Here is a 24,242-nt window from a genome sequence, read left to right as displayed (position 1 = left end):
CATTTCCTGCCTTCCATTTATGGTAAAGGCAAACGGTATTAACTTACTTAAGCAAACTTTCACTTCACGTGGTGAGTTAGGCACCAGCCCTTGCAGAAGCTGTGGGGCCATGTGTGTAAGACCTGAAGTCTGAAATCAGACTAGCCTGAGTCTCACCCCCAGCTCTTATATACTATGGGCCAAGTGCTTAACCCCTCTATGCCTCAGGCTGCCGTGGAACTAGCACCTCTGTTGCATATTCTTACCAGGACCAAAAGCAATAATAACACACATCACATGTTTAATAGAGAAGCTTGGCATTTAGGGAGCCTTAGAGGCTTGATAGCTCTCCCTCTTTAACCACGCCTTTTGATCCAGAACAGATGTGCCAAGAAAGGGATGACTTTAAGTTCTGTTGCCTGAGCCACCAAAGGCATCTCAGCCCAAGGCTGAAGGGTTCTGGGGGAGAGAGGTGACTCATGGGGTCACAGGTCTGGTAGTCTTCATAGGATGGGCCCTCTGGTTGTATTAACACCCACTCACAACCTGCACCATCCCTCCACATGTAAATGAAATAACCTGCTTTGTCTGACAAGTCATGAGAAGTCAGCCTTTCAAAAAGACAGAGCTGTTCTTTAATGGATATGGAACATTCTAGAAATAACACTTCGACCATGAAGATTTTCTAACTCTAAATTCCTTCCAGCTTCATCAGGGTTAGGCCATCCTATCCTAATACACAGAAAGAATGACTTTATCCAGGTTCTCATGAGGTCTTGACGTGGAGTTGACAAGTCCTAGGATCAAAGTTCCCCTGGGGCACCCTTAGCTGGTGCACCTTTAGAGGAGGGGCCTCATGGCTTACTGACTCACCTTGTGACCAAGACTCACACGACACAGGGCCTTGGGTAGTCTATGTAGTGGAAGTAGCAGAACTTACAGGATCCAACAGAATGTGCACGTAGCAGGCAACAGCAACTAACTCTCTTGAAGTGTTTCTGAGCTTACCAGTGTGCTTTTGTGCACCTTCTCTCCTGTAATCTTTACTGTAAAATGCCCCTTGATTAAAATGGACAGATGTCATCACAGTCAAGAGGATGAAACAGAGCTCAGGAACAGTAAATAGAGTAAAAACTTTGGCACCTGCTCCCTAGACTCACTGTGTGATATTGGGGAAGTGACTTACCCTGGCTGAAACTCCCGTGCCTTCTCCAAAACAATGCCAATGGAAATGAAGCCTATTACGAGGAGTGGATGAGACAATAAGCATACAACCCTTAGCATGTAGTAGGTGCTCAATACATCTCAGCCATTTGCTCCCTCTACTTCCTCTCCTACCCTACTAGACTCTAGAATCTGTGCTCTTCCCATAATATTGCATAAAGTTTTGCTTTGTTGCTTGAAAATTTTAGACATCCTGCTCTTCAAGGAAATGGGCAAAGAGAGAGACTGTGCTTTTCACAGTCAGCCACAGGGATAAATGCAGAGAGGGAAACTGAGCTTAAGGGAAACAAAACTAATTAGTGTGTTGATTGATTTGGGCAGCTAGTGGCCTAGCCAGCGTATGAACTGAGATCCACTGAACCAGAGATGGGCAGGGTTTGCTGGAGACTTGAAGTCTGCGCCAAAATGCCACTAACTGACCACAAAGCAGCAGATAGGAGGGTTGCAGCTGATGCACAAGCATTTGCAGCCCATGGTCTGAAGTATTTCTTCACTTTCTTTCTCTTATTCTGTCTTCTGATAAACCTACTGGCCCAGGAGAATGTGCACCTCTGTGTATTCATTAGCAGTTAAACAGACCACATTACAACTCAACCACTGATGGAGAAAGTCACATCTCTCCAATATCAATTAAAAAACCCAGATCAGTTTGTTTGAAGGAAATAAGGTGGGAGGATATAACAACATTTTTATCACTAGAAGAGAAGAATTGGAACAGTTCTAGCATCAAGAAGAGACAAATATTTATGGTAATGGATATTCCAAGTGCACTGATTTGATCTTTACAAATTATATGAATGCATTAAATTATCACATGTACCCTGAAGCTATGTACATCTATTATGCGTCAATAAAAAAGAACATTTTTAAAGCAGGCTAAAAAAAAACACATCAATCTTTGCCAACAGATTAGAAAAGCAAAGCTGGTAGGCATATTTTATTCACCTGCCACCTTCGAGAACTATCAGAAAGGAAGACAGGTGGGCAATAAAATCTCCCATCAAGAAAACCTCTTCAAATATCAGACAGCTATCATCAAAATCATTCTAGAATTATATTTCCTTTTATGTACGCTGGTTCCTTCTTTTATAAGAATTAAGATTGGGCCAATAAAAATATTGCTGACCCAGGTTGCTCTCCCATCTCTAAAAGGGCTCTTGAAATCTTTCTTTCCTCTTGTCAGGGGACAATGTGCTTGTTCTCCCAGAGCCCCAGCAAACCTGGCCCCAGCTCAATGCTCAGGTCACCCCTGCATGGACCATAAGAGCTATGACGGGGGTCAGTCACATGATGAAAGTGCTTGTCTTTCCTCAGGGTGAATCTGGTTCACAAACCCCAGGTCAGAGGCACTGAAGAGTAACACTATCATTTTTCTTCATTTTACAATACAGGAGGAAATCTATTTTATTAAATGCCCCCAAATATAAGGTTAATCAGAAACTGCCCCAGAGGAGAGAGAAGGAGCTGGAGGCAAATTCAAGGACGCAGGTCCTCCCATGACCTCGTGCCTGGTCCAGCAGACACAGTGTGGCTGGAAGACAAGGTCCCTCCCAGGGCCGGTGTTCCAACAGCACCATGGAGCCAACACTTTGGGATGAAGTGCCCAATTGGATTGTGAGACAAATTTAAAAATAGATGGTAAAGATCTAGCAGAGGAAAAATCACAACGTAAATTGGCTTTTGCAATCCAACTGTGATAAACAGTGGGAAGTAATGGAAATGTAATTGTGGAGTCCTTGGATGAGGTATTAAACTTTGAACAGGGAGGATTCCCATTAGCAAACACCAGTATGATCCTTTGGGAGGGCGGGCATGTGATTGTGATGTGATTAGCTTTACTGTTTCAGTCCTGTTTACAAAGTTTTCTCCAAATCCTTGCAAAAGAGGGGCAGAAATGAAGACATTATCTGGCAAGATATCACTCTTGCATTTTGCAGACTATAGTCACAGTCCCTTAGTCATATATAGGTCCCCTACAGGTAGCAGAAATCCACACTAGTTCTAAATCGATTGGTTTTGTTATAAAAACCTATGCAGAGTGAAGGCACTTGGCCTTTTAATTCTGACTTGTCCCCCCTGAGGTCTGCAAAACCTTAAGCAAGGTATTTAATTTCTCTAAGCCTCAGGTTCTTTATCTATGAAATGGGGATAATAATTGTGCCTGAAACATAGGGTTATTTTGAGAACTAAATAAGACATTCATGGGAAGTATTCAGTGTTGCTGCCTGGCAAAAAGAGGGCAACAATAAATGCTAGTTATTGTTGGTTTTTAGTTTTGTGTGGTGGTAAATGATAGACAGATGCCCCCCTACTGCCTGCTTTTTCCATTTCCCTTTCATCCTCCTTTGATAACAGCATCTAAGAAATTTGTATCTTCTCCGTGATGCAGCCAAAGCTGAAGAAAACATATCTCCTAGTCACAATTCAAGGTGTTGCAACCCCGTGCCCTAGAAAGCACAAAGATTGATGCTGACTTCAAATGCAACAGTCTTTAAACATGGAATGACACATTTAGCCTTGAAGGGATGTCTGTGGGCCACTTGAATCTGACCCATCAAAGACAGACTAGACTGGTCAGAGCTGAGACTAGACCTTACTTTATCCCAGACTCACTGGAAGTTCGAGATGATCCTTCCCCATCCTGCATAGATCTCCATCTCTTCCCCAACCCCATCACTCCCACACCTGGGTATGTAGCGACCTTTGAAGTCACAAGTGCTATCAAGTGTTTAGAGCCACTGGCCTTCCACTCAAACCACAAACTAATGCATATGTGTCCAAAGGGGCCTAAGACACCTAAAGTTCTCACCTAGAGGAGAGTTATATCTACCTGCATGACTTAGGAGGACTTTCTGCTGTGAGTAATAGAGACACTGGTAGACAGTGCACTAAACCACAGGGAGGAGTATGCTTTCCATGCATAATGTAAACTTGGTGTTAGGAGTGATTGGTATTGATTCAGCTGTCCAAAGATGCCATCAAAGACCTAGACTCTTTCATCTATGCCAACCTTAACAAGTTAACCTTTCATCCTCAAGTGTGTCATCTCAGAGGGTGTATTAGTCTGCTCAGGCTTCCATGACAAAATACCATAGCCTGGGTTGCTTCAACAACAAAAATCTATTCTCTCACAATTGTAGGGGCTAGAAGTCCAAGATCATGGTGCCAGCATAGTCAAGTTCTGATGAGGGCTCTCTCTCTCTGACTTGCAGATGGCCACCTTCTTGCTACATGCTCACATGGCCTTTCCTAAAAGAGATCTCTCTACTTCTTCTTATAAGGCCACCAATTTTGTTGGATTAAGACCCCACATTTATGACTTCATTTAACCTTAATTACTCCTAAAAGCCTATCTCCAAGTACAGTCACACTGGGGGTTGAGGTCTCAACATGTAAATTTGGGGGAACACAATTCACTCCATAGATAGGGTATAAAGCATTGCACAGTCCAGGAATTGCATCTCTAGTAGGAAGAAGGAGAAAAGGAGTACAAAAAAAAATACATGTCCCTTTTTCAAGAAGAATTTTTTGACCAACTTCCACTTAAGTTTCATGATCATCCCTAGCTACAAGGAAGACTTGGTAGAGAGAGGAGACTGGGGAAAAGAGTCTTGAGTGTAGTGAAATGATAAACTTCCAGAAGAAGCTTCAATCATTTTGATGATGACTCTACAACACGGGTCATTTTTTTCTTAAAAGGGCTCTTGATAGAGAACAGAAAACCTCTATTAGGTACTGTTAGTTACTTTTGCTGCATGACAAACCATCCCAAAAGTGAGTCATTCAATGGTCAGCAGTTTGGGTTGGTCTCCTCTTGGCGATTCTTCTTCTAGTCTTGGCAGGGCTCACACATGCATCTAGGTCAATGATCAAGCTAGCTGAGGCAGGCTGGAATGGCTTTATCTCTGCTCCACATGGTCTCTCATCCTCCAACAGGCTAGCCTGGGCTTGTACACATGGCACCTGGGCAGATTTCTGAGAAAGGAAAAGAACTGGCACACCTTCCTTTTTCACTTCTGCCACATTCTGTTGACCAAAGAAAATTACAGCGTCAGCTCAGATCCACAGGATGGGGAAACAGAACTGTCTCTTATTGAACACATCTGTAAAGCCACATTGCACAGGTCATAAATATAAAGAGTGGTGTAGGAACATTGTGGCCATTTTCACAATCTATCACAGGCACATTGGTCAAATTATAGGAAGTATGCTGAGCAAATGTGGGGGGAAGAATAAGAAGGACATTATAATCAGTATTTTATTGAGTTATGTTAAGAGCCACTCCCAAAGAAAATTAGGGGGAACATCATATAGTGCATCAAAAACATCAAAAGGAAGCTTCATGTTCCATGGCTAGCTACTGGAATTGTGCCCAAACTCTATTAAATCTTCATAGATTCGCCTTTCATCAAAGCAAGAATGACAAGTACTTTGAAGAATATTATTTGTCTAAAATTAATGCAGAACTCTGGAGGAAAACTAGAAATCCATGAACTGCTTCATTAAGTGATCAATAACCACTGACTGGTATTAAAACTGCATGAGCAAATGCCTTCAGTAATAACAGGTCTTCCCTCTCAAATTCTGGTTTTTGCACACAATAGGTACTTGAAAAATATGAAAGCCAGATCATAATCCCATTAGCTTTCTGTCCATGACCTTAAAGAAGATGTCTTCCTATCTGGGATGGTAATGGTGCAGGGATAAGGGTAGAGGTTCTCCAACCCTATTATTCTTAATTAAAGTCACTGCTGAATGAACTGTGACCTTAAAGAAGCATTTCTGACCTTTCCATGACTAGTCTCAAACTTGTAACTTTAATATTTCTCATACTTCCTTTTCCAGCTAACTCCACTTCAGATTTGTATACTGAGTTTTTCTGTAGGCCCATTCCCTTATGCTTTCAAAAGTAATCAGTATTAGATTCCCATGGCATTAGTCAGAACCTTGTCTGTTTTTTCCCAGCATGACTGTGTCCATTGAAATTCACTTCAAGTTCCCAAACAAATATATTCTTGTACTTGGGGATCCCAAGGCAGATTGGTAGACCCATCCTCAGATGTGCCACTTTCAAATGCCATGAATGTGGCTTAGAATGGAGAAGACTGTCAGAGGCCATCTCCTTTCAGAAGAAAATAAGGTTTTCTGCCTTTCTTTGGCATGCCCCACCGTAAAAACAGTCAGCATGTATTATGAGATCCCCATTAAAGGAAGAGTAAGTATGGCCCCTGGCCAGTCTCCCAAAAGGTGTCATGGGGCATCACTGTGTCCAGGGATGTAGAGCTCCTTGGGGAACTTGAAGCTGTTATACTATTCAGCTCCCTCCACCTCCATTTCCTTCCAGGCTCAGCTCTTCTTAAGAAGTTTTCCAGGCAAGTTTTTATACAGCTCTAGTCAATCAGTTTCACACACTATGTGAGATGTCAAATTAGTTTCACAGTCAATGGGAGATGTCAAATTTCTAACCCCCTGCTCATTTGTTGTTTTTTCAAACTCTTTTCTGAGATGCTGGCCTGAATTCAGAGGACAAAAGAGAACAGAATCCAGGTCAACTGAGACCAAAAGTAAAAATGAGAAAATGAATAACATCAACTCTGATTTGGGGAATGTGTTTATTAGGTCCTACTATGTGCAAAGCAATCTCTGTGAGGGGCTCAGAGGGGTGCCTGGCTTTAAAGGAATTTATTGTCTACTTGGAAAAATAAAATACAGAGAAAGTAACTCTAAACAATCATAGCTAAAACTTGAATCCATGGTTTACTGAGTCCCTATTTTCTGCCAAGATCTGTGTTAGGAATTTTATGTATCTGGTCAGGTATAATCCTCACAACAGCCCCATTTTGAAATGAAGATACCGTGACTCAGAGAAATTAGATAAGATGTCTAGGGCCATGGTGTTAGTAAGTAGCAAATTCAAGAACCAAACTGCTGAATCTCACTCTGAGACTCAGTCTCTTTCCTCCATGCTAGAACAACAGGTGGACTTAGCCAGGCGGAGACGAGAGCAGAAAACCATCTGGTGCATGTAGTCTTTGAGGCCACCAGTTGGAGCAGCTGCACTCATAACTGTTGGCCTATTGTTCAGCTGAATTGTGGGGCACACAACAGTGTCCAGAGGCACCTTATTTTATTTTCTTCCAAAAGGAGGTGGCCTCTGACAGTCTTCTCCATTCTAAGCCACATTTATGGAATTTGTAGGTGGAATATCCAAGAGGAGGGGCCTACCAATCTGTCTTGGGAACCCCAAGTGGATGCCCCAACAGGAGGGAGCATATGGGGTTCAAGTGCCAACCTCTCTCACTTGGTCCACCTGAGTTCTGAGCATATTTCTAGAACACCCCCTGCCCCAACCCTTCCTCCCTGTGGAAGCTCATATTTCTAGTTTAAGTAGCCAGCGGTCAGCAACCTATCATCAAGACAGGAAGCATCATATCACCAGGAGGGCAAAGAGGCTCCATCTTCTGTGTCAACACCAACTTCATCTGATTAATATTGATGGCTTGGAGGGCTAGGCTGTAAAGAGTTGTAGGACCAGATCAGGCCTCGTCAGGCCTTAGTCCAATCAGGCTGCCATAACAAAATATTTTAGACTGGGGAACTGATAAACAGCAGATTTATTTCTCACAGCTCTGGAGGCTCGGAAGCCCAAGATCGGGCCACCTCTCCTACTCAGAGATAGCGTCTTCCCACTGTGTCCTCACATGATAGAAGAGGTACGCAAGCTCCCTTGAGCCTATCTTATAAAGACGCTAATCTCATTCATTAGGCTCCAATCTCATGATCCAATCATCTCTGGCTGTACTTCCTAGTACCATCACCTTGTGGATGAGGATTGCAATGTGCGAATTGGGGAAAGGGCACAGACGTTCAGACCATGGCACTACCTTTCTGACCCCCAGTTTCTGCACCTGTGAAATGGATAAACCTTCCTCAAAGACTTGTTTTGGAGATTAGAAGAAATAATATTGATAAGGCATTTGTGCACTGTCTCAGCGAGTGGACACTCAATGAAGGACACTGTTACTTGCTAGTAATGCATCCTGACGAATGCACTTGTTATTCTGTGTTAATGACATATCAACAGCATGTAACAATGATGCAAACCCAACACACTGAGAATACAGTTTCCATGTATGTCATTCCCAGACGTTAAGACATGGATGCCTGTCAGTGATAGGAGGATTATGGTGAGCCTTTGGAAACTGCCACGTGGTTTACTTACAAACAGGGTGGTTTTTCCTCAGCTTAAGCAGTGCTTGTCTGAAATCTCCTTTTAAATGAGTTTTGAACATCTCCTGTAATTCTAAGAACTCACTTGTGGAAGTTTTCCTGGTCCTCCCCCTTCTTGGGCACAAAGAGTCACATTAACAGTGATAACCTGAAGCCTCGGGTTCTCATCTTGATGGGCCCATGCTGGATCTCAGCCTCCACAAATGTCTCTGAAGCTCCCAGGAGACTGTCGGAAATCTCAGGCAACACTGTTCACAAGTGAATCCGCTCCTGTCGGCTGTTGTGCAGCTCCCGAGGCTCTGCAGTGACCTGAGGTCCCTCTTCTGCTCCTCTAGTTCTACTTAAAACACCTGCTCTCAAAAGCAGGCAGACACGAGTCTGGGGGCTCTTAGGAGATGAATCTCTGTTACAAACTGTGCTCAGAGCCACCTGTGCCCTGGAGGGCTGGGGCTCAAAAGAGCTGACAAACAGATTCTGGAGGAAAATATTAAATTCTCCTGGAAGAACCATTTTATGAGAATCCTGAGAGCATTTCTAAGAGACAAGTCATAACAAGCAGATGGAGAAACCGGGGTGCTGGTTAGGAATTCTAACATTGCTCTGCCAGCAATTCACACATCCCAGGAGCCAGGCAGGCACACACTCTATGATGTGAAACACAGACCCAGCCACTGGGCCCCCGAGCAGGGGGGTGGTAAGAGAGAGCTGCCTGGGGACATTCACTGCAGCTCAGTGCAGTGTGACAGTTTGCAAGCTCATGGGGTGCTGGGAGCTAGGAGAGGCCCCATGCTATCCAGGATGAGGTACCTGTCCTGAGGGACAGGTGTGAAATCAAATACCGATAATATGTGCAAAGACCCTATTTCCAAATAAGTTCACATTCTGAGGTTCTAGGTGGACGTGAACTTTGGGGGGACAATGTACAACCCACTGCTCATGGCTTTGTGACACCCAGCTTACTCTAGCCTCCCAGGTAGAAAAGGCTCAGTCTGGCTGAGGGCAGGGAAAGGCCTTTGGACAAAGCAGTCTTGCAACCAGGCCTTAGCCTGGGGTGAGACTTCTCAAGGTCTTTCCTCAGTGCATGTGCGCAGACACACACACAGAGAGATTCAGAGTTCTCTGGTGTCTCTTCTTAAAGTACACTAATCCTAAAAGATCAGGACCCCACTCTACAACCTCACTTAACCTTAATTCCCTTCTTAGGGCCCCATCTCCAAACACAGCCACACTGGAGGTTAGAGCTTCAACATATGAATTTGAACATTCAATTCATGACAAAAGCAAATACTGTCAAGCAGGGAATTGATACCCTCTAATAAGAGATTACAGAATTCCAAGTATTCACGTTGCAGGCTAGCAAGGTGTATTAGTCCGTTTTCATGCTGCTGATAAAGACACACCCGAGACTAGGAAGAAAAAGAGATTTCATTGGAATTACAGTTCCATATGGCTGGGGAGGCCTTAGAATCATGGTGGGAGGCAAAAGGCACTTCTTACATGGTGGTGGCAAGGGAAAATGAGGAAGGTGCAAAAGTGGAAGCCCCTGATAAAACCATCAGATCTCATGAGACTTATTCACTACCACGAGAACAGGACAGGGGAAACCATCCCCATGATTCAAATTATCACCCACCGGATCCCTCCCGCAACATATGGGAATTATGGGAGTACAATTAGAGATGAGATTTGGGTGGAGACACAGCCAAACCACACAGATGTTTTGCCGATGCACGCCCTCGTCTGTGGTTAGCTTCTGCATCTCCCTCAGTGTGCACCAAAGATGTGAGTCTTGTGAAAGCATCGCTGGGTGACGTCAGGATTCTTGAGCTCAAGACCTGATCATGGCATTGACTCCTGTGTGATCTTAACCTCTTCAGAACTCAGCCTCCTCCTCTGTAAAACTAAGGATTTGAGCTTGACAGTCTTTGGGGCATCCCATAATTCAGGGAGGTGGTTTCAGAGGTGGGCCGGGTGGCAGGAGGAAGTCAGCCTGGAATTAAAATGTTCAGGGACTAAGATGAATTCAGACAACTGGGAGGTGATGGGGCAACCATGTAATTTGTCATGCAAACCAGGTCACATTTCAGACTGAAAGTGAGAGCTTGTAATATTAATATTTACACCAAGACAACAGGCATAATCCAGACTGCCCTGGGCACCCCGAGTGTAAATAAATATCCAGCTCCACACTTACATGGACAAGGGCAGAGGCAAGAACTAGAAAAGAGGTGTCCAACTTCCCCAGCAGGGCCACAGCCTGACTTGTCCACCCGCTTCCTCCTTGATAAAGTTAATACCACTACAGAATGTATGTTGCATAGGTTAGAATATGAACCATAAATGAACAGGGTGGCTGGAGAACCAGAATTAGGGTCCCCTGGGTGGGGGGAGTTGTGGCCATGAAGGAGGAAAGCTACACTGGGGAACCAGCCCCAGGAGAAAGGACAAAGGACCAAGAGGTTGTAGTCAGCAAGCACGGCCCTAAGGGAGCAAGTGAGCACTAAGTGTATGTAAAGGTTTGCAGGTGGTAAAAGCATTTACAGGGAGGGGGGTGTGTCATGTGTTGATATTTTATGTATGTACATGAGTCTCCTGTTGATGCTATAACAAACTGCCACGCATTATGTGGATTAAAGCAACAAAAATTTTGCCTCTGCCAGTTCTGGAGGTTAGAAGTCCTAAGACGATGGTGTCAGTAGGGCTAGCATTCCTTCTGGGGATTTTCAGGGAAGACCCTTTCCCTTGCCTTTTCCAGCTTCTAGAAGCCACTTGCACTCCTTGGCTCATGGCCCCATCACTCTGATTTCTGTCTCTGTTCTCTCTCTCACTCTCTTTTCCCACCCCATCCCTCTCTCTGACACTAACCCTCCTGCCATGCTCTTATAAGAAGCTTTGTGATTACACTGGGCCCACATGAGTAATCCCGGATAATCTCCCCATCTCAAGGTTATTGACAGAATCACATCTACAAAGTCCCTTTTGCCGTGTAAAGTAACATGTTCACAGGTTCTGAGGATTGGGATGTGGATGTCTTTGGGAAGACATTATTCACCCTACCTACCTACATATAAGTAGGTACCTATATGTAGGTAGGTACCTATATGTAGGTAGGTAGGTAGGTAGGTATTTCCAGGTAATAGCTACTTGTTCTCTTTCTCTGGGGCTGTGACAATACTAGGCTTTCAACTGTTAGCTATGACCAGGGAATGATCAGAGGTTACATGGTTGAGGGAAAGGCCACAGAATCTTGAGCTAGAAGACTATGCAATCTTATCCAAGTCACTTAATCTTTCTAGTATCAGTTTTCTCATCTGTAGAATGGGATAACGATAGACACTACCTCCATTATAATGATTAAATACATCTATGTTTATAAAGTGCCTAGACCAGCGCCTGCCTCATGGTAAACAGTAGAGGCATGTTGCTATCATCATGTTCCTCATCTTCATAATTTTCATAATTGTTGTTATCATTAGTGCCTTGTATGCTGCAAGCTTCTCTGAAGTATGAGTTATCACTTTGTCATTAGTGATAAATCCTGGTTCTAAGACAAGAAGAGTCACTTCCTAGGGTTCCTGTGTCAAGAATGCAAAATGCTTCCCTTCTTTCTAAACTAACACTGCCAGGCTCTGAGAACACTGCTCTGTCACTGCGCCCTCACCCCAGCCTCTGCCAAAGTTCGGATTACACTGGTACACGAAAATATTTGTCACACAATCGAGGCAGCTCATATGCTCTGCAAAGGAGAAGAATCACACTTGACATCCCCTGGGGAACATTCACCATGTCAAGAAGCTTCTGTCATGACTCACATTATCGAAGGCTCCATTTGACTGATGCCGGATGGGTGATGGGGTGGAGATGGGAATTCTGCTGTTCTAGCCTGGCTGATGGAAGCAGTCAGCGTGTGCTGTGCAACAGACTCAACACAGGAAGGAGCCAGGCCTCAGCCAGTCCCAACTTGTCTTTTTCCACTCCTCTAACATGATTTTTAGAGCCAAGACCCTTGGTTGGAAGATGAGGCAAATAGGCCATGTTTGTCGTTTCTTCTCTTTCTCCTTTTCTCTCATTCTGCCTTTCTATCGAATTAACAAATTTTATATTTTTTATTTTAATTTTTAATGTTGGTGGGTATATAGTAGGTATATATATCTATAGGGTACATGAGATGTTTTGATGCAGGCATGCAATGCAAAATAATCACATCATGCAAAATAGGGTATCCATCCCCTCAAGCATTTATCCTTTGTGTTACAAACAATCCAATTATGTAGTCTTTTAGTTATTTTAAAATGTACAGTTAAATAAAACCTAGTATTTCATGCTAAACTTTATTATTAAGAAGAGTTTTAGGTTTATGGAAACATTGAGTAGGAAGTACAGAGAATTCCCCTATTACCTGCACTCCCCTACCCCTGCCACATACACACACAGTCTCCCCTGTTACATCTTGCATTAGTGTGGAACATTTTATGTGATTGTAACAATATTGATGAACCAGTATTGACATATTATTATCAGCTAGAGTCCACAGTTTATATTAGGGTTCACTCTATGTTGTACATTTTGTGGATCTGGACAACTACATGATGTTAAGTAGCCACCATTACAATATCATAAAAAATGGTTTCACTGCCCTAAAATTCCTCTGGGTTCCACCTGTTCATCACTTCCTGTATCTTCCTGGACCCCTTGCAACCACTGATCTTTTTACTACTGCCATAGTTTTGCCTTTTCCAGAATGTTATGTAGTTGAAACCACACAGTATGTAGCTTTTCCAGACTGGCTGGCTTCTTTCACTTGGCAATGTGCATTTAAGCCTCCTCCAGGTCTTTCTGTGGCTTAAAAACTAATGTCTTTTTATTGCTGAATAATGTTCACATTCTTTCCTTATCTTATATTTTCAAGGTAATAATTCTTATCCACACTCTGTCTCCCAACCTCAAATAGGCAGAATGACCTCAGACCAACAAAGGAAAAGTTGGCAGTCAAGGACACCACCTACTGCCTCACCACCCCACCCACATCTGTGCAATGAGATGATACAGAAAGTCTCCACGTCTTAGTTTAAGATATGAATCCTGCCCACCTGAATTACACTCAGTTAAATGGAATCACATCCAGAGACATACACTGTTGCATTCTTATTTCAAGGGTAGAAGATTTTCAGCACATACAACCTCACTTGTGACTCCAAAAGGTTCATCTCGGTGTCACACGATCATACAAGCAAACCTTCAAAGGTTACAGTCATCTCAGAATCACTAGCACATGTGCTTTTAGAGAGATTAGCTTCGTTTCAAGGAACTCGTTCCCGTTTGAAACAGAGGCTCCTGGGACCAGCCAATCTTTAAACTCCCTCAGGTTCCCCAAGTGGCTTTCCTTCAGTCATACTCTGTATCTGACAGCCTCTGTAACTCTCTCATCAAATGAGCACTAAATTTCTAAAGCAGAGAAAATTCGCTTCCTAGAAGTGCAATGGGGTCTACGGATGGATACAATCAGACAGGTTAGGGGTAATAATTGGACTTTTGACAAGTTCGTGGTCCCCACAAGGGCTGATTAACAAGCCTCTCCCTATCTCATTGAAATAAATGAACCAACAGGTGGCACCATGTTGACCTGGGAAGGCTAGAAGAGTGGGAACTAGAGAGCTGCCCTCACAAAGCTTGGAATCCAGTGGGAGAGATGAGTTTCATTATTTGTGAAATGGGCCAGTAATACCACAGGAGGTCCTGTGCACATCTCACAGGACTCTTATAGTTATAAGGATTAAATGAAGCAGGGTTGGGACTGGCGTGCAAAATTTACGAGGGCACCAAGACTCAGGGATCAAGACAAGTACTATTTTAATGCAATGGTTTTAAAAATTAACATGAATGCAAAATTTTTAAGATGAATAAAATATCTAAATTTTAAATAATGACAGGATCTCATCCAGCTCTTTCATGGCCCTGAGATGAAGCAATAGATGTGCACTTGCTCTGAAAACTGCAAAAAGCTGTACGAATGCCCGTTCACGTGCATTCTGAGTATATGATTATGGCAGATAATAAGGGCAGTAACAATTCAGAGAAAAAAACGGCTGTGTTTGGATGGCCCCAGGTGCTCACGAGCTTGACAAATGGGTCAGGTTTACAGAGGCAGAAGGAAGGAGGGGGTGCTCCAGGAATAAGTGGGGGGTACCCAAGCTGGGGAGGGGAGGGTACAGGAGATGGGAACATGTTGTCTTGATTCAAACAGAAGATGAGTGTTAAAGCGTACACACACACACAACACATGCACACACACAACATGGAGGGAAGGGGCCAGAGTCCAGGCACCTAAAAGTCCCACCCAAGACCCAGAGTCCAGAGACTTGGAAAGTCCCATCCAAAAGATGGATGCCACAGCCAGAGTAGTTTCCCAAGTACAAAATTATCTGATGTCAATTCAAAAGCAAGAACTCGTGAACAGAGGCAGTGCTGCCGCTGCTGAAATACATAAGTTACCTTCCATTACAAAAAATAATACAAGCTCATTGTATAAAATTGGAAAAATATAAAAAAGTCTAAGAGAAACACCTCCAGAACTGTGATATCTTGTCTTTCCATATTCTCCAGGATGATACAGTTGTCTATTAAGAGGTGGTTATGTTTGGAGAGCTAGTTTTACAATCTTAGAAACAGAGGAGACTCAAAAGTCAGGTTATGGAAACACTGACTTTCAGAAAGCAAAGTAGCAATGGGTTGGGGAAGAGATCCTTCCTTTGAGGATCCTCTTACATGGTAAGAACTGACTGAGGACAAAATCATACCCTAGTCAGCATCATGTGTCAACAGATGCCCCTAGATAGCTTCTGCTCAAATAAAAAACTCTGCTATGGATCAAACACAGTTCTTTTTCTAGCATGGAAAAAAAGCAGAATGGCCCAAACGCTTCAGGTCATCTTTTTCTCTCTCTCTTTCAAACATCTGCTCCCAGCTTGATGGGTTGAGAACATCAGGAACACTTTCCTGTTCTTCTAAAACAGGCAACACTCCCAGTCTCTGATCTACAGAAAGAAGGATGTCCTGGGCTCCTGCCTCCACGGGCTCCAGGTGTGCTGAACCACAGTCAAGAGTGGTGTTCCCAGCTCCCTGCTACCCTTTCTTCCGTGAGGTTAAGTTCTTTCCCAAGCACTCACAAAGCACCTCTTTCTATTAATGGGCACTGGGAACACTGGGGTGACAGAGCCAGGTTCTGTACCAGATGCTTAATTTCCTTCAAGTGAATAGGCAAGACTTGTGTTATATGACTCCCAGAAGTGACAGCTGATAAGTTGGCCAATAACTCCACTTTATATTCTTTGAAAATGTAATTCAACTTGTCAAAAAAGATGTCAGTTCTCTATCTTGAGTCAACTGAGCATAATACTTAGTACCTGGTTCTTAATAATAATAATAAAAAAAAAATACTAGCCATGAGCTTAGCTCTATTCTAAGTGCTAGAAAACATGGCACAATGTCTGGGAGAATACAAAAAGCAAGTGGTAAACATAGGAATTCAGGGTACAGTGAAACAGACCAGGCAAAAGTCCTCAGAGTCAAAAAGCAGAGGATAAATCATTGCTGAGTAAGGCCAATCAGAGAGAATCTAGGGAAAGTGAGGCTGGCCACTGGGGAAAGGACAAGAAAGAAAGAAAAGAGCAGATGGGGACAAGGGAGACAGAAATGACCCTTGTTTGATAAAGGGTATGGGAGGCATGCTAAGAACAGCCCTAAGGTAAACCCTGTATAGGTACAAGCTGCTATTATCTTCTAAAATTCTCACCCCAAACAATTATTCAGCACCTCGAACAATTGTGTCAAGTAAATGCTTTATTGTTATTTTACAGCTGAGGAAACTGAGGCTGAGAGAGATTAAGAAACTTACCTGAGGTCGAGCAGTTAGCAAGGGGCAGAGCCTGACTCCAGAACCCTCACTCTTACCTGTTACGCTGTCAGTAAGGATAAGACCAGAAGAACGAATGAAAAGGTAGGATAAGGACATGGAATCCATCTTCAGGGTCAGGCCAGGGAGGTAAGATTCAGTGTGATGAGCCATAAGGAGCAATTTTAAGTTCTTGAGGGAATGATGTGATAAAAACAGTGTTTTGGAAATCATCACACCAGCTTGATGCAGAGGAAATAGGGGGTCATGAGAAGTACAGAGCCCAGGTATGAATGGAGCAGGACATGGCCCAGGGGACTGGCCATGTGCCTGGAGGAAATGGATGCTTCCAGCTGGAGCTAGAAAAGGGATCTTCAAAAATTCATGACAAGATTGGAGAACTCAGGAGGGATGGAATAACAGTAATCCCAGGACTATAGGAGAATAATATTTCTTAGTACTGTTAGCTCTGGTGCAGATGTGGGGTAGAGGGTCCATTTGGTATATTGGGGCAATTAGAGAAAAATAGAGACGATGGATTTAACATGCAACATGTTAAATTTCGGTGTCCATGTTAAGAAAGCAATTACAAACAAAAGTCAACAATTCCATCCCCCTCTCCAAAAGACCCAGTTTAACATGGATGCACAGTTGTGTGTTGTCTGGGGAGGAAAGGGGGAGGCGAAGGGGATGGATGAAGGGAGATCCGCAGTTAGAGCCTTCACGCCTTCCCTCTGCTCCCTACTCATAAGAAGGAGAAAATAGCAGCTGTTTCCCTTACCAGGAACTATCTTGGTACTGGTGAGATAAAGATAAATAGGACATGGTGCCTGCCCTTGAAAATGAAGACAAGAAAGTGGAGTGACTTGCCCAAGACATGTAGCCAGTTGACAGGGCTGAGGCTGGAACCCAGCATGCTACAGAAATGTCCAGAGAGCCTCCCGCTATGCCATGAAGCCTCAGAGCTACGTCCCAGCCTTTCGCAGCCATCCCATGTGGGCAACCCATCTAGGTAGGCAACATGAGTTCAAGAAAACAGTGGAAAGGGATCATCATCCACAAACAGTTATTTAGCACCTACTGTATACAGGCCACAGTATAACAACACCCCAGGGACACAGACACCCTGAAGGCCCTGGAACTGCCCTAGAATGGCTATCTTTTTAGAGAAGTAGAAAAAGATAGGTTTCCCCACTAATTATTAATTCCTTGATGTATTCCATATGAAAAAGACCTTTCAGACTAACTCATCAGGTTTCCTGAAAGGATTCAATCATTTCACAGTATACTTGTTGAGTTAATGCTATAGTATAACATATATATAGCATATTTAATACAGCATAAAGAAATAATGGCAAATCTCTTCATACTACTGAAACTTGTAAATTACATATTTAGGGTTTACATATACTTTATCTCATTTAGTGAAGAATAAAAATGTTTAGAAGTAATGTAAAAGTAAACATGGTAAGAAAGCCAAATGAACTACCCCAAATTTTTGGTTGAAAGAGAGTAAATAGCAAGAGAAATATAGGCTATACGGATAAATATGAGAAAATACTAAGGTGCCAACATAATCATAAGACATTCTACCCAAGTCTGTTGAGCTTTATAATTTTGTCTTTTAAAATTAAACCCATTTAAAATATTTAGTGTTATAGCATTGCTTTAGTTTCTTTTTTCACTGTTGGAAAAATTATAGAGTAGAATTTAAAAGTATGATGATTCTAAAATAACTATTAAGTGCCTGAATAAAAAACAGGTAATTTCCATCTGCTGTAATCTGCAAATGGTTAAATCTCTACTGTTAAATGTGCATGCATGTATGTGTGTGTTTCTATCAATGAACCCTAAATGAGCAAACTAGAAGATTTTCACTTCACCAACTGGTATAAACATAATAATATGTACATCCAATAATAAATTGTCTCAGCATGCTCTGTTTCCATTGGGTAACCTTTTGAAATTAGGACATGAATATCCTTTTTTCAAATATAATTTCGGGGCACTCTTTAATTTTTGGTTCTTTGTTTTTACTATAAAATGTTTTAATAAGTAGGACCATTGTCTAATTATGAGTTACTATGGGTGAAGTAAAAGGCAAGCTAATAAGATGCAGATGAGATAATTTTATTTATGGGCCGTAGATGTGTGGATAAGTGTTCCTAAAATATCCTTCATGCAATTCTCATGTTCCCAGAAGGGGAAAATGGGAAAATCTCGTTCTATATTCTGAGAAGATGGGTATAAACTGCATATTCTGATCCTTTTTTGGACCCCTCATGCCCAGTAGCATTGTAGAGGCCATGACAAATCCTAAAATAAAGAATTATCTTTAACATCACATCTCAGACTTATTTGCCCAGAGAAATTCCTGCCCTTATTTCCCCCCCAAAAAAGCATACTTTGGGAAGTTCAAAATAATACATATAAAACTACATCAGCCTCAACCAAAAATCATTCACTAGAAATTAGTTGGTCATTAAAACATCATTTTCTATTTAAATCAGAAGGAGCCATCTGGTGCATCTCCTTGGATCTAGCAGTGCTTGTAGCCTCACTTCTGGGACCACCTACAGGGGCTCTGGTGGACCACGGACTAAAGAGCAGATACTTCATCGACACACCCACTAGAAAATCAAGGGTATCAGTCAACGTTTACCAGAGAAGTAGGACCAGTAGGAGAAATATAGTAAGAGATTTATTGCAGAGAATTGGTTTGTGTAATTGTGGCAGCTGGCTAGTCAAGTCTGAAATGCGTAGGATAAGCCATCTGGAAGAACAGACCAAAACTCTTGGGCACAAGCTGAAGCTTTGGTCCGCAGGCAGAATGTCTTCTTATCTCAGAGAAGACTCAACCCTGCTTTTAAGGACTCAGGTCCATCTAGATTATCTAGGATAATCTCTCACACTCAAAGTCAACTGATTATGGGCTTTAATCACATCTGCAAAATACCTTCACAGCAGCATCTAGATTTGTGTTTAGGTGAGTGAATAACTGGGGACTACTGCTAAGCCATGTTGATACCTGAAAGACCAGTGAAGACCATGCCTATCAACCGAGCAACCACACAGTCTCCTTAAAACACACTTACTCGCCAAATAAAGACAATAACCAAGTCATAATTCCTCCTTATATGACCAGATATCCTGTGTACAGGCAAAAGCACACCAACTCTTTTCCTAGAAAATGATGCAAAGTCCTTAGGTGATGTTCTGCTTATCCTTTGATATTTGACACTTTTAAGTGCTGAGATATAAAGTTAACCATTATTAATATATCTTATTAATAGATATACTAATAGGTGATAACAGATGCATTAATAGATAATTAGGAGATAAAAGAAGGGGAAAAACAAAAATATTTGTTTAATATATACACAAATATATCCCCTCAAAATAGGAAAAAATACAACTATTACAATCTTCATTTCTGCAACTGGTTTATGATCATAGCTGATGTAACTACCTTCTTCCACGACTCATTTTCTATTACCTTTGCCGTGAGCAAACTCCTCAGCTAGTCATGGTTCTTTGTTTAGAAGAATGACCCAAACCTCATTCTTGAAAGGCAGGGGCCATTATCAGTCCTGCCGGGGACAGGTTTATAATTTTCCATTGTGGCATTCAGCACTGGCTTGATAGTACTAAGAGACGCCCTAAAGGATCTCCTGTATTCCAGACACGCTCTTCATTACATCAGTTATGTAGTAGCAATCCAATTGCCTGTTGTTGGTAAGGATCAATCACCTCAATTGGTATATTAACCCCCTTCTTTGCCTGTTGATTCGCAGGCATGAGATGCCCAAAGTGGCCAAATTTTAGTTGCAACTTCCAGTTCAATGGAATCATTGTTGCATCTCCTGGTGGAAGCATTACAGCTTTGGGACTAAGACCTCTAGACCAGCAGAGCCTAAGGCTGAGGAGACAAGAAGGAAAACAGTGTCCTTAGTGGATAAGTAGGGATAACAGTGAGTGAAGCCACTCTCATTTCCATCCCTTGATTCTTGGATGTGTGAATCTTGGTTGTGGGACAAACTGCACCATATATTGGACACTGATTTAGGGCATGTACTACATAATAGATGCCATTGCCAAAGCCCTGCAAGCTATTTCCACCTGGCTAGTACTGTAACTGGGTCTTTAAAAGGCCATTCCACCATTCAGAACAGACCAGCTGCCGTAAAACCAGTGTATTCCCTGAGGTTGGGCCGCACTTCATTTGCTATCATTAGAAGCAATGCTGGGTGGACTATCATGACAGTAGATAAGGCATACTACTAATCCGTGTGTGGTAGTTTTGGCAGGAACATTGCATATGGGGAAGGCATCCAGAGACTAAGTATCTATTCATGTAAAAACAAAGTGCTGCTCCTTCCACGATGGAAGTGGTCCAATGTAATCAATCTGCCACCAGGTAGCTACCTGATTACCCTTGTGGAATGGTGCCATGTTGGGGAATCAGTGTTGGTCCAATCTACTGCTCACAAATCAGACATTTAGCAGTGGCTGTAGTCAGATTGGCCTTAGTGATTGGAAGTTCGTGTTTCTGATTCCTGCATAGTCTCCACCCCTACCACCATGGTCACTTTCTTCGTGAGCCCATTGGGCAATGATAGGAGTGACTGGGGAAACAGACCAGCCGGTGCCCTCAGAACAACTCATCCTATCCACTTGATTATTAAAATCCTCCTCTACTGAGGCCATCCTTTGGTAAACATTCATGTGGGGCACAAATTTGTTCACATTATTTGCCCATCCAAAGAGGTCTGCCCACATACCTCTTCCAGACATCCTTGTCACCAATTTTTCAAGCATATCTCTTCCAAGTTCCCCTCTATCCAGCCAAATTATTGACTACAGCTTACAATATATATAGCCTCATATCTCTGGTCATTTCTTCTTCCAGACAAAAATGACCACCAGGAGGACTGCTTGTAGTATACCACTCTTGTATATATCACTTCCATTTGATATTACTTCCATGTATTATCATTTCCATTTAATAATGGAATTCTGCTGTGCACATCCAACTCTATGGCTTGGTAGGTCAGATGATACCCAGGCCACAGTTGGCAGCTGAGTTTGCATGGTAACTTGGTGGCCCAATGTTAGGCATTCAGTCTCTGCAAAGACCCAGTAGCAGACCAGAAACTTTTCTCAAAAGAAAGACAGTTCTCCACAAAGGATGGCAGGGACCTGCTGCAAAATAGTAAGGATCTGCACTGTGATTCAACTTTATAAGCCTGCCAATGGCTTCAAACAGTATCTGTATCTACCACTGACTCTTCCAGCATGATGGGATCTGCTTGATCACACAGCCCAAGTGGCAAAGGAGCTTGCACAGCAGACTGAACCCACGACAGAGCCTTTTTTTCTTCTAGGTCCCACTCAAAACTACCATCCTTTTGGGTCACAGAATAGCACACCCAAATGAGGAATATGTTGCCTCAAATCTAAAGAGGGACAGTAAGCACTGTGGCTCTTTTTTTGGTTATCGGATGAGCCATGGAAACAATTTATCCTTCACCTTAGAAAGGATCTGTTGACATGCTCCACATCACTAGAGCCTTAGACATCTCATTAAAGCGGAAGTCCTCTGAACTTTTTGTGGGATTTATTGCCCACCCTTTGGCATGCAAAGTCTAGAGTAGTTGCTACGTTTTGCTTACTAGGTTCAGTCTGCATAATATCCATTTAATGAACCAGCATGTCTTGTGGAAGGAAGAGGTGATCAAGACTATATTATTACAGCCGGGTATGGTGGCACATGCCTATAATCCCAGCACTTTGGGAGGCCAAGGTGGGTGGATTGCTTGAGCCCAGGAGTTCGAGACCAGCCTGTGCAACATGGTGAAACTCCATCTCTACTAAAAAAATACAAAAATTAGCTTGGCATGGTGGCAGGCACCTGTGGTCCCAGCTACTCGGGGTAGCTGAAGTGGAAGAATCACCTGAGCTCCGGAGGTTGAGGCTGCAGTGAGCTGAGATCATGTCTCTGTACTCCAGCCTGGGTGACAGTGCTTTCCATCCTGGGTGACAGAGACCCTGTCGCAAAAAAAAAAAAAAAAGAACTATATTACTACATGGGACTAGAGAGTTGACGTAATATAACCCTGAGGTAGCATGGTGAAGGTGTGTTCCTGGCCTTGCTAGCTGAATGTAAACTGCCTCTGATAGTCTTTATTAACAATCATATAACAATCATAGAGATAAAAGCATTTCCACATCAGTAACTACACACCAGGTATGAGGGATGTGTCCATTTGCTCAAGCAATAGAGACCACACCTGGAACAGCAGCTGCAGTGGAAATCACCTTCCAATTGAGCTTATGATAATCTGTTGTTGTTTTCCAAGATCCATATGTCTTCTGTAGAGGCCAAATAGGCAAGTTGAATGGGTGGTAAAAATCCACCACTCCTGCATCTTTCAAGCCTTTGATGGTGGAATGAAACTCTGCAATCCCTCCAGGAACATTATATTCCTTTTTGTTTACTATTTTTGTAGGCAGAGACAATTCTAGTGGCTTTTACTTGACCTGGTCTACCATAATTGCCCTTACTCCATAGGTCAGGGCGCCAATGTGAAGATTCTGCCTATTGATGAGTATATCTATTCTAAATATGCATTCCAGAACTGGGGAAATAAATGAAGTATGAGTTTAGGAATCACTGAGCCATCTGTGAGATGGACCTGAGCTAAAACTCCATTGATCACCTGTCATCCATATGCCCCTACTGTAACTTGTGGGCCACCATAGTGTTTGGGTCTCCTGAAATTAGTGTCAGTTCAGAGCCAGTGCCTAGTAAGCTCCAAAATATCTGGTTATTTTCCTTCCCCCAGTGAATAATAGCTCCAGATATGGGTCCCTGTGGAGAAGACTAAGAGAAGGACTAACAACATAAAATTTTGGCAATGTAGTGCATTCCTTCCTCAAGGGAACCTGACCTTCTCTTCATTCAAAAGATTCTAGTTCTATAAACCAGCCCAAGTATAGGAATTGATTGAGAGGCCATAGCTCTCTGGTTAGTGAGTTAAGTTAGACCTCTGTTCACTAGACCTAAAACCCTTCCACGTATACAGATCGAGTAAGAATTTAGTAGACTGCTCATCTGTTTCTTTTCTAGGAACACCATGATCAACTAGCTAATGCCATAGGTCTCTGTGAGTCAGGCTATAATGATTATTGCCTTGGCTCCACTGTCCATCATGGTAACTATGCCCACCTTGCATTTTGCGATTAAGTGCTAACTCTTGCTCCCTGCCAATCTGAGATCCAATTATCCTTATTGCATTTAGGGATCCCAGTTCAGTGATAGCAGTTCCCACTGTAATTTGTGACTTACAGATAAGAGCAACCACAGAGCTCTTCAAGTTTCCCTTACAAATTTATTTCTCATATTCATGGTGAAAGTGTGTTGTGCACCCTCTCTGTCCCAGCAGGTCTGACATGGTAATTCCACTTTAACCTTTCAATCTCCCTGAGCCTTTGGATACCTTCCTCGACAGCACACTGAGGCGACCCTGGCGTCTCAGACTTCAATCAGTGTAGCCATCCTTGGGCCCAAGTTCAACCAAAGTTTTAGAGCCCTTTGCATCCCCCCAAGAAAAATTTTGATTCCAGAATTTTTGCCTAGAAGGCCGACATCAGTAAAAATAAATTTGGCCTGATCCTATTTTGTGTTTCTTCCATAATGAACTCATGCCCCTGAGATCCATTTTCACACATATTCCCTAAATTTCCTTATCTATAAATTGAAAAAAAAAATCATGCAGTTCTTTTAGAGGGTAGAGCACCTCCTCACAGGTCACATTCTGCCCCTCACCTTTTGGAGCCCGCTGTGACTCGAGTATAGAAATGGCAGGCAAAAATCTTGAGGAGAACCGACAGTGTATTACAAGACAGCTGTGCCAAG

General features: G+C 42.7%; 1 protein-coding gene across 5 annotated transcripts in view; it reads left to right on the top strand.

The window, feature by feature from the left end:
* LOC105472642 (potassium inwardly rectifying channel subfamily J member 6) overlaps positions 1 to 24,242 on the top strand; it is a 321,612-nt gene that overhangs the window by 126,083 nt on the left and 171,287 nt on the right. The window contains exon 3 of one of the 5 annotated variants that reach the window (XM_011726071.3): positions 16,290 to 16,429. The exons of the other annotated variants lie outside the window; for them this stretch is intronic. The gene's annotated coding sequence lies outside the window, so the exon portion shown is untranslated. The remainder of the gene's footprint in view (positions 1 to 16,289; positions 16,430 to 24,242) is intronic. 5 annotated transcript variants of the gene reach the window in all.

Source organism: Macaca nemestrina, chromosome 4 (assembly GCF_043159975.1).
Source record: "Macaca nemestrina isolate mMacNem1 chromosome 4, mMacNem.hap1, whole genome shotgun sequence".
Taxonomy (NCBI): Eukaryota; Metazoa; Chordata; class Mammalia; order Primates; family Cercopithecidae; genus Macaca; species Macaca nemestrina.
The sequence above is the reverse complement of the archived record's forward strand: the minus strand, read 5'-3'. Positions and strand labels throughout refer to the sequence as shown.